General features: G+C 48.0%; 1 protein-coding gene and 1 long non-coding RNA gene across 8 annotated transcripts in view; both read right to left on the bottom strand.

Moving 5' to 3' along the window:
* MAPK10 (mitogen-activated protein kinase 10) overlaps window positions 1-16944 on the bottom strand; it is a 408832-nt gene that overhangs the window by 147859 nt on the left and 244029 nt on the right. The gene's annotated exons all lie outside the window — the stretch shown is intronic.
* Window positions 16457-16944, bottom strand: part of LOC109322064 — a 14450-nt gene continuing 13962 nt past the window's right edge. The window contains exon 3 of the long non-coding RNA XR_002104300.1: window positions 16457-16556. This is a non-coding gene — a long non-coding RNA (uncharacterized LOC109322064). The remainder of the gene's footprint in view (window positions 16557-16944) is intronic.

Below are 16944 nucleotides of genomic sequence, written 5' to 3'. Positions count from 1 at the left end.
CATCCAGCTTGATGTCATCCACAAATTCCATACATGCATATCCAATATTAACATCCAAGACATTCATAAAGATATTAAACAGACCTAAGCCAAGCCTCTGGAACCCCCCTTGTTATCTCTTTCTAATCTGACACTGAAACATTGATGACTACTTTTTAAGGGTGCAAACAAGCATTCATGCAACTGACTTAGGTTTAGGAAGCTTAGTTTGAACTGCCTAAACCTGAGTTGGGAACCTGTGCATGTAAGCATGTAAGGAGGAGGTATAGACAGCCAAAGGTAAGTAAATCGGGGAATGGGGGTTAGGATAATTTAAATGTAATGCTTACACATAGCCTCAGACAAGGGTTATCAACTAGGGGTACGTGTACCTCTAGGGGTACTTAGTAAGGTCATAGGGTATGGAGCACACCCTGAGGCACCGCAGTAGTCTCCTCCATCACATTCTCACACTTTGCCTCTTATGCAGGGAAGGGGTATGCCAGGTGCCACCGGCCCCACACAGCACATCGTAGCACTTCCCAACCCCCCAACTCCATTCACTTTCATGATTGGCCACAACACGTCACCTTCAGCCAATAGCTGACAGTGAGGAGGTGCTGTGGCCACCCCCTTCCTGCAGAGCAGCGAGGGTCTCAATGGCAGGGCATAAGTGTGTTTCTGTGCCTACTCTCAGGAGCAGGGCCAGGGATCAGAAAGGGCAGTAGCACCCCTCTGGAGGCTGCACAGGCACCACCCAGCCCGATGGGGGAGGAGGGGGCACATGCGGCAGCTGTCACCACCACCACCACTGTCCTGCACCACTTTCCCATGGCTGATTGCACGTGCAACTCTGTGAGCTGCTGATGGGTGGTGTGCAATTGGCCAGGTGTGATGCCTGGCAGCAGACCAGGGAGCCACACGTGAGACCAGCTTTGGGAAAGTGGGGCACAGTGCCAACATGGGGTGGTGGGTGGTGGTGGCAGCATGGGGAAGTGGGTGTCATTGGCACTGGCACAGGGTGGTGGTAACACAGGTGGTGTGTGAACCACGCCACCAAAGTCTGGCTAGCCAGGCAGCACCTGTGCAACCCACTGCTCTTGCCCCCCCACCCATCCCTCCTCCTGGAAGCAGGCACAGAAACACACTCCCCCACCCCGCCATTCACACTCTCTGTTCCTTGCTGCTGCTGCTTGCTTTGAGCACAGCACAATGGCCATGTGCATCCCCTCACTGGGAAAGCAGCAGCCTGGCATCAAGCTGCCCAGCAGCAGGACGCACATGGCATTGTGGCGCTCTTGAAGCAGTGGCAGAAACATGCAGAGGCAGAGCAGAGCCGAGCTCATCCTTGCCCCACACACCGATTGGGGGGGCGCATGCCCCCTCTTTGCTCCACCATGGTACATGCAGAGGTGGGAGCCCCCTTCCTCCCCTCCCCCATGCCTCTTGATGTGCTGCCAGGCTCTCATTACCCCATGGCCTGGCCCAAGCTCCATTCACCCCTGCCTGTACCCCACTCCCTCCTGCCCCCCCAGTCCTTTTCCTTTCCCCATCATGCCCCTTCCCCACACACACTTACCTGCTGGGGGGATGGTGTGTGTGTGTCTGTGTCTCTGTCTGCATGTATGCGTGTCTGCCCCGTACCCACCCAGACACAGCAGGCACACAGTGTTGTGCAGCTCTTGGGATGAAGAGTCCAGCCTGCATCAGCAGCTGCCTCTGCCCCATGCACAGATCTGGGGGGCTGTCGCACAGCACTCAGGTGCCATGTGACTGAGAGCAGAAACGGCTTGGGAGAGACCCCTAGTGGCGAGAAGGGGGAGGCTTAGCTGCCAGTCACCAGGACTGCGCAAGTGCCAGTTGCTAGGGCAATCAGTGAAACCTAGAGACAGTAAGGGGCAGGGCTTAGCCCTTCTTAAGCCCAGGCAGGAGGCCGGGAAAGCAGTTTCCCCCGGTGGCCAAGGGAGGAGGAACTTGGCCAGTGCAGACGAAGGGGAGAACTCTGACGGTGGGAACATCCCCTGGTTGCTGCTGGGGTTGGTGCGCTCTCTCTCTGGTAGGGATTGATTCTTGTTTGACCAAATGGTCTTGCTTTTATGTTGTAGCCCAGGGGCTTTGTGTTCTTGTGTTTATAGTTTTGACTGGAGGACCAGGTGAGGCTATTAGGGGTTGGAGGAGGCCTCACAGGGACTCCACAGTAGCGTGGGGGTTCCTGGCACTGGAAAGGGCGCAGCATTTTGGGGTGCACTGGCCCCAGCCCTGAAGCCAAGGGGGGCAGTGAGGAGCCCCGGAGCCAAGGGGGGCAGTGAGGAGCCCCAGAGTGGGTAGTGCGGGATAAGCTAGAGGGCGCCGGTAGGGACGTGAGCTGTGAGATGAGCTAGAGTGTGCCAGTGAGGGTGCAGGCTGAGGGATCAGTCAGAGAACGTCTGCGTGGCGTGGAGAGTAGAACAGACCTGAACAACGTCAGATACACCACAGCCCAAGCCTCGCAGATGTAAGAGGAGGAAAGGAGCCGCAGCTAGTGCCTCAGGCACCAAGACAGAAAATAGACAGCCTTCTGCTTGATTAAAATTTTCCAATCAAGCAAATAACAACAAGGCGTGGCAGGCGAGAAGGCAGGCAGTTGGTCCTTAATCAGTGTTGCAGGATCACTAGTAGACAGCCCTAAAGAGGCACAAGTGTCACAGGGGCACATGCCCCCTGGGCCTCTGCCGGGGTACATGGAGGAGCAGGAGCCCCCCCCCGACAAGCCGCTCTCATGTCTTCATCCCACCCTCCGCCTTGGCTATGCAGTGCCTGCCCCTGCCCCTGCTCCTGCCCCGTCCCTGCCCCTGCCCTAGGCCCAGACCCACTCCCTCCCTCTCTGTGGGGGACCTCAATCTGTCCCCCACCCCTTAAAAACAAGGAAAAAATATAAAGAGGTACATGACCTGAAACTTTGAGGCAGAAGACACTTCTTAAAAAAGGTTGAGAACCCCTTCTGCAAGACCTCTAGTTATGCACCCATTTTAAAATAGTTTCATTTGATAGTATTTCCTTAGTTTATGTATGAGAATGTTGTGGAAGACAACATGAAAAGCCTTTCTAAAGTCATTATATCACATCCACTCCTTACCCACAAGACCTATTACCTTGTCATAAAAGAAAATTGATTGATTAGATAGGATTTATTCTTGACAAATGTATGGTGACGAGTAATTATCACCTTTTTATCCCCAAGGTACTTATATATTGATTGTTTGATTATACGTTCCACCATCTTTCTAGGTATTGAAATTATATTGACAGGTCCATAATTCCCAGAATCCTCTGTTTTTCTCTCTCTTTTTTAAAAGCAAGTACTATATTTGCCTTTTTCCAGTCATCTGGGATCTCACTTGACCATGAGTTCTCAAAATTAACAGCCAATGGCTATTCAAGCCTCTTCCAGGTCTCCTGCAATACTTCTTACACTTGCTTTGCATCAGGATAGCTTGCTGATGTGTCCCTTATATAGTCTATACATGGAACAACCAGTTTTGCTGCACTCTTTTCCCCCTTAGATTTGCCTTCCATGGAAACCCATCTCTTAGTTCTCCAAGTTTGTTAAAGTCTACTTTTCTGAAGTCCAGCATTCTTATTCTGCTGTTTTTTTCCTACTTTTCCTTAGGATTATAATGTCATTCTATAAAAGGAACAGATGAGGCCTCATCTGAAAGATTATGTTCATTCTCTTCATATATATTCAAGAAAGATGAATTCAAAATGAGAACAAGTAGAAAAAAGCCCATCAATTATCTCATGAGAATGACCACTCCATTGGATAACACTGCTTAATTATAACTGACTCTTTTAGAGACTTTGTTTGAAAACTGATCTCCTTCACCCCCTGCCCTGCTCCCTGGAGGCAGCAGCAACAGAGCCATCCCACACTCCCATTCTTTTTTTTTTTTGCTTCCTGCTCCCTATGTACCTAAAGAAGGACTTCTTGTTGTCCTTGATTCCCCTTGCTAATTTTAGTTTAGTCACTGCCTTAGTTTGAAAACTCCCCTCCCCCCATGTTGGGCCCACTCCCCCTCCGTGTTACCTGCAGAGAGCAGGGCAGGTGGGAGGGGGGGCCAGGCCAGCTCTGCTGGCCTTGCCCCCTCCTTCTGTCTGCATTGTTGCCACCACTTTCAGGGAGCAGGGCAGTGGGGGCCAGCCTAGCTGCGCTGGGTTGCCCCCCCCCAACTCCATCCTGTGTCCACACCATCATGGATAGCAGGCTGCCTTTTGTCAGAATACTTCTTTGCCATCTGATTGGGTGTTTGTCAACCAATCCGAGCACAAATAAACATTACGAACAGACAGACAGACTTAGGCTTTTATAATATTAGAATAAGATAATCTGTATATGATCCTGAAATCTCTCTCTCACAATGCAGCCCGCACTGCACTGTAGTTCTACTGTACTAAAAACAGTAGTAGCTTGTAAACCAAATCTATGAGATTTCTTTTGCACCAGTGAAAACATACTAAGGAAGCTGAAAAGGTTGTAAATATCACCAGGGGAGGTAGAAGATTAGATTGGGTTTAATTCCATCCAAATTTGCCTGGTGCTGGGAAGACACAAGTTGCCTTTTCCACATGTACTTCTTGGTAGGGTCTGCATACAAATCTACATACCTATGATGGCCAGAACCAGAAGGGTTAACAAGCAACTTATAAAAGAGAAATATGCTTTTTGAATGTATCTGAAGTAGCTTATGAACTGTCTAGAGTACAACCCGCAATATTTATATATAGCATTACTTTTAAAAAGCAGAACTGAAAATATAACTGCAGAAGGGCAAGGAGGCGCACTGAGAAGGATGCCCAAGAGCCAGGGGCCTGGGGTCCCAACTGGCCTGGGGTGGGCTGGGGCTAGTGTGAGCCAAAGTTCCCAGTGAGGGGACCACACCTGAAGGGGAACCGGTGGAAGGGAGATATGTGGCCCGGTATTATGGCGGCAGAGTCTGCCTGAAGGAAGGAACCCAGGTGGGGTCCTACAGCAGGATTCTGGGGCCCATTATGTGGGACTGGCATGTATGAAAACATTATGAGGTCATCTGCAAGGCTTGGGCTGCCGTGCAGGGGAGGAATGAAGCCGCAGACAGTGCCCCCTAGCAGCGGGGCAGAAAATGGGCAGTATCCCACTTATTATCAACTAATTAATCAATTAAAATCAAGGTGTGGCAGGAAACAAGGTGGGCAGTTGGTCCAGAAACAGGTGGGCGGGCCACACAGAGATTGGCCCCAGTAGCCCCCCCCGTTACAGTCAGTAAAAACTAACAAACATAATCACAAGGTATAATTAACATAGTGGGTTGAACTTAGGTGGAGACATGTTAATCTCAGACCCCAAAGTGATGTGGTGTCATTTGCTTATTGGGTAAACCCAAGCTTGGGCAGTAATTTATTGTAATGATTTCTAACACCTTTTAACCCCACAAGATAACAGCTATAAAGTAACACTATGAATAACTATATAACCAAAAAATTAGCATAAACAAGATATAAAAGAACACGCACGTTAAATAACCCTTAGGGAAGGACGGAACAGAAAGGTCATTGCTGTCCCATTTCCCCAGATCTCTGAATGAATGCCAGATCCCGACTGAGGGACTTTCCCCCCCAGTTTCCCTATGACAGTGCAGCTCAGGGACACCCAACTTCACTGAATTAACTTGACATGTATCTTCTAACTGAGAGAATATTGATAAGTTGCTAACTAAGTGGGAACTCTTCGTTAATTTTTTTGTCTGTTTTATTATCTCTGTCAATTTTAATTTGTATTGTTATGTTGTCTGTTTATTAGTTTAACCTTTTTACTAACAGTCATGTGCAAACTACATCTTTTGTTGCTATAAGTAAAATTTATTCTCTTTTATAAGTGAAACTTGTCATTGTGTTCCTTCCCAACATCACCTCCTCGATCCCAAACCAAAAAAAGCCCAATGGCTAATAAAGTTGCAGTGCTCAGTCAGTCTGCAACTAAATTGATATACTCACAGTACCCAGCTGACCTGTGACACATACCATATGCTTACAGTATGCAAAGACTAGGAGAAACCAGCATTGACACTGCTGGTCACAATATTGAGGGCATAACTCTTCTTATCCAATAGAAAGGTTGAAAAAGGCAACAGGTCCTGGTCAGCATAAGCTACTGAGGCATCTGTTCACTGCAACATTAGATTAATAGATTATGAGGCTGGAAGGGACCTTGGAAGATCATCAGGTCCAGCCCCCTGCACCAAGCAGGAAAGACAACTGGGGACAGGTGACCTCAGCAAGGTGACTGTCCAGTCTCCTCTTGAAGATTTCCAGGGTAAGTGAATGTACCACTCTGGAGGGAATTTATTCCACAATCTGGACACCCACGTTATGAATTTTTTTCCTAATATTGAGCCTGAAACAGTCTTCCAGGAGTTTGTGACCATTACTCCTAGTCTTCCCCAAGGGTGCCCTTGTAAACAGTTGTTCACTGAGCCCTTGATGCACACCTGATGCAGCAGTAAGCTGCTATCAAGTCCCCTCTCAGCCTTCTCTTTTTCAGACTGAGGAGTTACAGATCCCTCAGCCTTTCCTTGAATAGCTTGATGCACAAGTCTCTGATCATACAGGTGACCTTTCTCTGAACTTTCTCCAGGCTTACCACATCCTTGTTAAAGTGCAGCACCCAGAACTGGATGCAGTACTCCAGCTGAAGTCTCACCAATGCTGAGTAGAGTGAGGGAATCATTACTTTGGTTTTGCTGGAGATGCATTGATTGATGCACGCCAGGGTATTGTTAGCCCTGCTGGCTACAGCATCACACTGCCGGCTTATGTTCATACTGTGGTCTATTATTACCCCCAGATGCCTTTCATTCCTAGCGCTGGTTAGGTTGGCATTGCCAAGCCTGTAGGTGCTTAGAGGATTGTTCATCCCCAGATGCAGCACTTTACATTTCTTGATGTGGTACATCATCTGGTTCCAGTCCACCCAATTTGCAAGCCTGTCTGGGTCTGCCTATATCTGCAGTCTATCTTCAAGTGTGACCATGCTTCCCCATAACTTGGTGTCATCCGTGAACTTGGCCAGTGAGCTCTTTATCCCTATCTAAATCACTGATGAAGATGTTGAATAGCACTGGACTGAGCACCAACCCCTGCGGGACACCACTGGCTACTTCCTGCCAAGATAACACCGATTCATTCATTAGAACTCTTTGGGTCCTACCCTGCAGCCAGCTTCCTACCCACCTGACTGTCTTGCAGTTAAGACCACAGTCTTCCAATTTTCTCACAAGAACATGGTGGGATACTAGATCAAAAGCTTTTTGGAAGTCAAGGTATATAATGTCAACCTCCTCTCTCTTATCCAAGTGGTGAGTCACCTGATCATAAAAGGAGATGAGGTTGGTAAGACCAGACCTGTCCACGATGAAGCCATCTGTGAGTCTATTGCACATAGACTCCTTAATGAATTTTTCCAGGATTTTCCCTGGGATAGAAGTTAGTGTAATTTCTCTTTACCCAGGTCCTCCCTCCTCCCCTTCTTGAAGATGAGCACAACACTGGCCCTCTTCCAGTCTTTGGGGACCTCCCCAGAGTGCCACGATTTTTGGAAGAGATTTGCCAAGGATTCCACAATTACTTCGGCCAGCTCCTTCAGCACTCTTGGATGAAGTTCATCCGGTCCTGCTGACATATATTTCCAATTTCTTTAATTGATCACACACCAGTTCTACCAGGCAATAGTAGGAAGGCAGTCATTTGAACCCTGCTTATTCTGTATCCCAGTTTGTGTGATTTTTACCCTTGGCCCAGTGGAAGACTGAAGCAAAGTAGTCATTCAGAAGTTCAGTTTTCTCCTGAGTGCCAGTGACTAGCTGTCCTGAGTTGTTGAGCAATGCCCCCATACTCCCAGTCTTTTTCCTCCTGTTCCCTATGTTCCTAAAGAAGTATTACTTGTTGTCCTTGATTCCCATTGCTAATTTTAGTTTAGTTACCACCTTAGTTTTTCTAAACTGATCCCTACAAGATTAAATTTACTCCTGTGTGAAAGGTCAAACCCAAGGCCTATGGTCTGTAGTAAGAGACTTAAGAGTGGTTTAAACCTTGTACTGGACCTCTATACAAGGTTTCACTCAGTATCCATTCAGTCATAAGAATTCCAGAAGCTTTAGGAAAGGTAGTCTTAACAGCTTTTCCTTGAGTGCAAAGGTAGCAACTGATGGTTCCTTATGCAGCATCCTAGTAAAAATAAAGCAACCCAATCTAATGCAATTTACAGGAAAGTGCATTGGTATCCCTCTAGTGCAGGGGTGGGCAAAATATAGCCCATGGGCTGCATGTGGCCTACCAGGCAATTTCATTTGGCCTGCATGGGGGTGCCTACCAATTCATTGCATCCATGTGGCCTGTGACTTCCCTTGCTGTGCCTGCATGGGGCCTGAGCCCCACCAACTCCTACTGGGGCAGTGTACTGCACTCCCACGCTCATGTGGGGGACAGCCCTGGCCCCAACCAGCACAAAACTTCTGGGCAGGGCCACTGCTGCTGCTGGGAGAATTGCTCAGCTCCCCTGGCCTCCAGTGGCTCCTTCTTGTGTCCCTGCTGCAGTGCTTCAGGAAGCAGGTGGAGATAAGTGGCAGCTGCGTAGGTATGTGCAACCTGAGGCCCACACCCAGTGAGGCAGAGGGAGTATGGAGTCTGGGTCAGCCTGGTTCCATCACACAGGGCTCCACACAGCTCCTGGGACTCACGTGCCACTTGGGGAAAGCCCCACATGATGGAGTCTGCAGTCTTCACTGCTTCCTGTCACCACGTGCAGCTCCTGGGACACCACTGCAAGTGGTGTGGAGCCCCACATGATGAAGCCAGGCTGGTTCAGCCCTGCTCCATGCTTCCCTGTAGAGTCCCAGGAGCTGCACATGGTGGCAGGGAGTGGGACCAGGCTGCCAGCTCCAATACATGCAGCTTCCCCTTACAGGCTTCAGCTCAAGCTGGGCCCCAGGAAATATATGTGAGCTGCAGGAAGCCCACCACAATGAAGGTGGGTTGGCCTGACCCCACTCCTTGCCATCACATGTAGCTCACATAAGTGGAGGGAGCTGTAAACTGCCAGAGGGCTCCACCTGTATGGGCCATGAGTACCCCAGGGCCCACTGCCTGCTGCTGCTGCTGCTGCCACCTTTGGTGGGGGCTAGGCAATATAGGAGGGGCTTGTGTGGGGGCCCACATCCCCCCAAGCCCACACCTCCCTCACCTCGCACAAAACGACACCCTCCCCATGCCCCCATACATACCTTCACCCTCCCCTTATACAGCCACACCCCTCCAAAAACCCCACACTGATACACCCATCCCACCACAAACCATATACCCATCCTACCAACCACACCCCACACACTCCCCCCACACATCCCACATAATATACAAGAGTAACATTTTATTTTGAGCTCTTATTTTTCACCACTATATACACTAGGCAAACACAGGTAAATCAAGACATTGTATTTTTTGAAATACAATTAAAATATGTTATAGTAGATGTTTGATTTTTAGCATATTGTGACTGCTGGGCTTCGAATAACCACTCTCGAGCAGCCTTTGTTCTACTGGTGGATGTCAAGCACCTCCCGGGTTCATGGCGTTGCCGGAGTAGTTCTCTTCTTCCCACATCACCAACCCCATTCTTTCCTGCCATAACTTGCTGTTCCTCAGAAGGTGGGGTCAGTTGACAGGATACTCGGTGGCCCGGGGTTCACACAGTGGTCACTCATGGGGCTCCACTACCCCTACACCCTGCCTCACGCCTCCTTCGGTGTGTCGCCCAGCCGTTATCCACGGCCTCTACTCGCGGGGTCACCCTCTCAGCTGTTGCGTTTAGATGCCAGTGGCTTAAGGTCCCGCTTGCCCATGTGGGCCTACCCCACAGCCCTTCACACCTCCATCCCTTCTTTCAAGGGTACATATAACCACGAGGGGGCAGCCCTACCGGGGCTTCTCCACAGCCCCACCCCTTGGGCACTTGTCCCTATCTCCTATGCCCCTTCACCCGGGGTAACAAAATAAAAGTGTTAACCAAAAACCAACCAGTAAGCTATTCCCTGCTCCTTTCTATCCTTTTCCCTGGAGTCTAACAGGGAGAGGATGTTTTCCTTTTGACCCGTTGCTTCCCAGATCTACTCCCATCTGTTCCTCAATCTGGTGGAACCCTGCGGCGATACCCGCCCCAACCACAAACCCCTTTAGGGCTCTCCTGGGGTCTTCGCCCCCTGTCGTGCCTTCCTCCACACCCCATTGTCCCAGCACTCCCACCTGGGTTCCGCTCTGCTTCCAGGTGCTGCTTCAGCTACGCCTCTGGCTGGCAAACCTATCGCTCCCTTGTTGTCCTGCGTGGGCTCTCATTGGGGTACTCTGTCCTCCACTGCCTGCATCTGCTCCTGCTTGCCAGGTTTCCCAGGCCCAGCAAGTGGGGTCTTCCTGCTGCCAGCATCAGCCGCGGCTTCATTCCTTGGCTAACCGCCCCCTCTGCAGCAGCGGCCACCATTTTTTTTTCTGCTGGCTGGCGTCTGATGCTGACATCACCAGCCGACCATAATTGCACAAAAGGGCAGCTAATGAGCCACGCAGGTTCCTCCTTCTGCCCCATACGCGTCCTGTCCTGAGCTGCTGGTAAGTGCCGCTCATTATTTTGACTCCCGGGACACATATGATTTGTGTTTTTTTCCCAGTTCCAAGATGGCAAGCACCCCCACCCCCAAGGAGTACTTTTGGGGGGCAAGAGGAAGGACTTCTGGTGGCAAAGATCAGCAGTTAGAGGGTGGGACTTCCAGTCCCTATATGTCAACCAGGGTATGGGGCATCTGTCAAGGTATAGGGCTATGCTTGCAGACCTCAACAGCTCACCAAAATTCATTAAGTGGCCCTCCAGCCAGAATAATTGCTCACCCCTGCTGTAGTGGATCCATATATGATCCATCTACTAACTACAACTTCCATTTAGCTGGGTTATGACAAAATGTTCAGCTGGTAGAGGTATATTTTTAATGCCAAGGATCTCCACTTCAAATCCTGCTCAGGGGCCAAGAACAACTAGTTACTCAAATTCCTGCTATGGATCATATGTTCAATCTAAAAATTACCAAACAGTGAATTATAACTTCATGCCCATTCCATTCCGTTTAAGAAATGCTACTTTTTTCAGTGGAAGCCTAACCTACACATCATGCAATGGCCTTCAATGTTTTGGTAGTTTTGGTTGTGAGAACACTGTATGCCATGTCCATGCAGTGCCAAAATGTTAACAGAATTCTTATATCTTTTTCTTTTTTTAAAGTCAGTCAAGCCCTGTAAATAGAACTGCTAACTGTTAGCCTCAAGAATCCTACAGTGACTGCAGCAGGATTTATAAACTGCTGTAGCCCCAGCAGCTGGTTATTTTTAATCAAAGAATGACATAAAAATCAATTAAATCTGCCTAGAAGAACCAATTCTTATTACCTCAGTCATCTGGCTAATTAATGCATGCACTGCCTCCGTCATTTCAGTGTAGCAAACCCCCCGTTTTTCTTTTTTTTTCCTTTTAAAATGCATTCCCTCCCCTTTCCCAACCATTTCTGACTTTTTCTCTCCCTCTCTATTCCCTATAGTAAGTATAAGTGAGCTAAGACATAGGATAAGCTTCAGCATTTTATTTTGGTAGCAAGTTGTATTTGTTTTGTTTTTTTCTTCTTTTATGGTATAATTATTATGTTTATATTGATTTTTACTGTTCTATATTACTGTTCTACTGGTACTATATGATTTAGGCCTACATATGTAAGTTAGCATAAGTCATGTCAAGTTTTCATTTTGTTTGTCAAGTCTCCATCCTGTCCTCAGGCCCGGTTGTGTAACACCTACCTTTCCTATGTAACTTGGTTCCTAAATTAATGGGGATGAATGAGGGTGCTTGAGAGCCAATAGCAGTAGGTCTAAAAATAGTTCCCTCTGAATGACTCAACCATCAACACCAAAACCTGGACCAATGACCCAGCCCTTGGAACCACCCATCAGCATTCAAGAAACAAAAGATGAGGCAACCCACCATTATGCCAAGCTGCACATGCTCAGTAAGAATACCTGGAGCCCTCCGGAAAAGGACTGACATTGCCTGGACAGGCCCTCCCCATTAGGAGCTCAGAGGTAGTCTGCCCCATAAAAAGGGGTAGTGAAGACTGACTCTTTGGGATGCCCCCTCCGTCTGGACCAGCACCATGCCACACCACCTATCCACCAAGAGGCCCTGCCAGCAACCCCCCTCTGGACAACACCTACTGGACAAGGACCCCTATCCAGCCTGGATAGGTAGCTATCACCCCTTACCCCCTCTTCAACCAAGGACTTGGACTCTGCCTCTTTTCCCCACCTGGACTCAAACCCTTCCACTGAGTCTCTTTCTCCTGCTGCCATTTTGAGTTCTTGTGTGTGTGTGTGTGGGGGCGGGAACCAAAAACTTCATGGGGCTGTGTATTGTGTTGTCTGTTTAATAAAACTGTTATTTGGACCCATAAGTTGGGTTTTGCCTTACTATGGTTTGGCCCTCCTCCAATCTCTGCTCCTCACCCCTCTAACTTCTGTCTCATTTCTCCCTCTCCTGCTTCTGGCTCACTGCCGCCTCCAACACCTGTCCTGAGTTCCTCTCTGCCTTCAACCCCCATTTCTTTACCACTGTCTTATCCCCTCTGCCTTTTCCTTTTACCCTGAGCAACCAAGTTTCTGCCTCAGTTTCTTTCCTGGCTGTCTCCTCCTTGCCACCACTTATCTGCCCCCCCTGCAATATTTCAGCTGGTTCTAGCAACTTTCACTCCCTACACTTTAACACTCTCTCTCACCTTAACCTTCCCCCAAGTATCCCAGGTACCCCAAGCACACACATACACACTGTACCATCCAAATTAGGAACTTACCTGTGTGTATGTGTAGGTGGGTTGTATGTGTGTGAACTGATGAGTGTGTGTGTGTGTATATATATGTCATTGTGTGCATGAAATACAAATTAGTGATCTGTGTCTAACTTTTGCAGTGTATCGTGTATGTGCTCAAATTGGTGATAGGTATGCATGAACTAAACAACAGAGCCACTGCTGGCTTATTCCTAGACACTTCTGACCTAGAAACAAAAGTATTAATTTTATATCTTGTCAAAATTATTTCATAGACATTTGTGGTGGAAGGGACCTTGGAGGATCATCGAGTCCAGCTCCCTGTCCCATGGGCCGGAAGTTAGCAGGGATCATAGGATCCCAGAAAGATAAACATCCAAATGCGTCTTGAAGGCGTTCAAAGTGGATGCTTGAACCACCTTAGGTGGCAGTCTATTTCAAATCTTGGGGGCTCCGACAGTGAAGTTCTTTCTTATGTCAAGCCTGAATCAGTCACAGTGGAGTTTCTGACTATTTGACCTTGTCATCCCTTGGGGCACTCTGCTGAACAGACGCTTCCCCAGATCCTGATGAGCACCCATGATAAACTTATAGATGGCCACCAGATCACCCCTGAGCCTGCGCTTTTCCAGGCTGAATAGTCCCATTGCTCTCAGCCTCTCATCATAAGCTCTGTTTTCCTGACCTCTGATCGTGTGTGGCTCTCCTCTACACCCTCTCAAGTTTCTCCATATCCCTTTTGAATTGTGGAGCCCAAAACTGGATGCAGTACTCTAGCCACGACCTCACCAAGGCCGAGTACAGCGGGAGAATGACATCCCGGGATCTACTTGAGATGCATTTATGGATGCAAGCCAGCATTTTGCTCGCTTTACTAGCCGCAGCATCACACTGAAGGCTCATGTTCACCTTGTGGTCAACCATGACCCCAAAGTCCCTTTCATCTGTAGTGCTAACCAGCATAGCACTACTGAGCCTATAAGCATGGTGAAGGTTTTTCCTCCCCAGGTGGAGAACCTTGCATTTTTCGGTGCTGAACACCATCAGGTTCTCCTCTGCCCATTTCATGAGTCTGTCCAGATCTGCCTGGATCACCCTCCTATCCTCATGTGTGGATGCTTTACCCCAGAGTTTGGTGCCATCGGTGAACTTGGTCAGTCCACTTCTGACACCAATGTCCACACCATTGTTGACGATGTTAAACAGTATAGGCCCTAAGACAGAGCCTTGTGGGACCACACTGGTCACAGCACACCAAGACGATTAGCTCCAATCGACCACCACCACCCTCTGGGTCCTACCACGGAGCCAGTTCCCCAGCCAGCAGATCATGGTGACGTCCAGGCCGCAGTTAGCCAGTTTAGCCAAGAGATGATCATGGGATATCAGATCGAACGTTTTTTTAAAGTCGAGGTATACAATGTCAATCTCTTCCCCCTTGTCCAGGTGATAAGTCATAAAAGGAAATGAGATTGGTCAAGCAAGACCTACCCACAACAAACCTGTGCTGGCTATCCCTCAGGATATTACCTTCAGTTAGTCTGTTAAGGATGGCCTCCTTGATAATCTTTTCCAAGACCTTCCCCAGGATACAGGTCAGGCTGATGGGGCTGTAGTTTGCCGGATCTACTTTCCTCCTTTGCTTGAAGATATGCATGACATTGGACCTCTTCCAATCTTTGGGCACTTCACCAGAGCACCAAGAGCTCTCAAAGATCCATGCTACTGGCTGAGCTATGATGCGTGCCAGCTTACTGAGTACCCTTGGGTGTAACCCATCAGGGCCAGGTGACTTGAAGGTATCCAGCCTGTCAAGGTGTTCCTTCACGAGGTCAGCTTTGATGGAAGGTAAGGAATCTCCCTCACCGGGACCTCCCTGACCCATAGTGGACAAGGCTGTCCCAAGGAACTAGTGAAAAACTGACATAAAGTACCCATTTAGCAAATTTGCTTCTTCCTGGGCGTCAGTTGTCAGTTGCCCCATCTGGTTTATCAGGAGTCCAATGTTGCCCTTGCTTTTTCTCCAGCTCCCCACATATCTAAAAAAGGACTTTTTATTTTCCTTGATATTTGTAGCTAGCTGGAGTTCCATCACAGCCTTGGCTTTCCTGATTTGCTCTCTGCAAGTCTGGACTAAAGCAGAGTATTCCTCTTTGGTGGCAGTTCCAGTTCTCTATCCTTTGTAGGTCTTGCTTTAAAGATGCAGGCGGTCTGTCAGTTCCCTGGAGAGCCAAGGGGGCTGCTGTGCCCTTTTGCTGCCTTTCCTCCAAGACAGGATGGACTTTTAAGAGAACAATTAAAAACATTTAGGCCAAGCCAAAATCTCTTTCAAACTGTTTCTTTAACATCATGCAACACAACCACCCAAGACAGGGCTCCTGTGGGATTTAAGAAATGAATAGGTCTTGTATAAGCCTTTTGCACAGCAGTGAATTTCAGCCTGAAATGTTGTTCGCAAAGTTAACAAAACTCAGAATGAACCTGATGTGATGCTGGGCTAAGTAATAATACTGGAGTTCCAAACTGACAGTAACACACAGTGGGTATGAACATAGCTCAAAAATTAATCTTTTCTCACAGCCTCCTCTGAACCAAAGTAATTTATCTCTACACATCTCAGTCCATAACTATTATATGCAGATGGTTATTTGCAAAACAATATGACAGCAAGAGAGAGCAAGAGTGTCTGTGTAAATAGATTAGTGCTTGAATTTTAAACTGAATGCAATTCAGTTATGCTCATGCTCCATTTTTGTTTGCTTTCCATGAACATTTGTATAATTGAGTTCTGTTGGCTGAACATTCACAAAAACTGAATTTTCAATTTACACGTCAGCATTCACATATTTTCCCTTTTGTCAGTCTTTAGTAGCAGCATTTTTTTTTGGTCTGTAACTTCCTTCCTTCTTTGAACACTTTCTTGTTGAAACTTCTTGAGCATTGCAAAAGTTAGTGTACAGCAAAAAAGAAGAAATAAACAAAACCCAGAAAACTCCTGGGCAGTCATTCATTTTAGTGACACTAGGAGGGAGAGAGGAAGAAAGCATGAAAAAGGAAAAGCAAACAATTTTAATGTCTTAACATTTTTAATTTGTTGGAAAACATTTTGTACTCATGAAACATTAATCCAGTTTATCGCCTACAGAATACAAATTGTTTCAGCATTTTCATATTTTACAAACCTATTTCTTCAGCTTGTAACTTACTCTAAACTGCGATATAACTATGCAGATTTACATCACCTAGTTTCATAGTTTGTAGGGTCAGAAGGGACCTGACCAGATTATCAAGTCCAACCCCCTGCCTTGGCAGGAAAAAGTACTGGGGTCAAATGACCCCAGCAAGGTGTTCATCTAGCCTTGTCTTAAAGACCCCCAGGGTAGGAGCCAGCACCACTTTGTTTAAAAGTTGGTTCCAGATCCTAGCCGCCCTGACAGGGAAGTAATGCCTCCTGATGTCTAGTCTGAATCTACCCTCTGCCAGCTTGTGACTGTTATTTCTAGTTACTCCTGGTAGTGCTCGGGGGAACAGGGACTTCCCCAATGCCTGCTGGTCCCCTCTGACTAGTTTGTAACAGGTCACTAGATCCCCCCTCAGCCTTCTCTTGTGGAAGCTGAACAGCTTCATGTCCCTTAGCCTGTCTTCGTAGGGCCTGCGCTGCTTGAGAGGCATCTGTGGATGCATGACTAGGTATGGTTGGCCTTCCTAACTGCATCATCACACTGCTGGCCCATGTTCATCCTGGCATCAATGATGCCTCCAAGATCCTTTTCTGCCTCTGCACTGACAAGAAGGGAGTTCCCCAGCCTGTAGGTATGCTGCTGGTTCTTCCTCCCCAGGTGCATCACTTTGCACTTGTCAGCGTTGAAATCCATCCTATTATCATCCACCCACCCCTGTAGCCTGTCCAGATCTGATTACAGCCTATGCCTTCCTTCTAGCATGACCACTTCACCCCACATCTTACTGTCATCTGCAAATTTGAACAGGGCACATTTTACCCCTTTGTCCAAGTCACTGATGAAGATGTTGAACAGTGCAGGCCTGA

Source organism: Crocodylus porosus, unplaced genomic scaffold (assembly GCF_001723895.1).
Source record: "Crocodylus porosus isolate Cpor-Errol unplaced genomic scaffold, CroPor_comp1, whole genome shotgun sequence".
NCBI lineage: Eukaryota > Metazoa > Chordata > Crocodylia > Crocodylidae > Crocodylus > Crocodylus porosus.
Note: the sequence above shows the minus strand (reverse complement) of the source record. Positions and strands in the feature narration are given on the sequence as shown.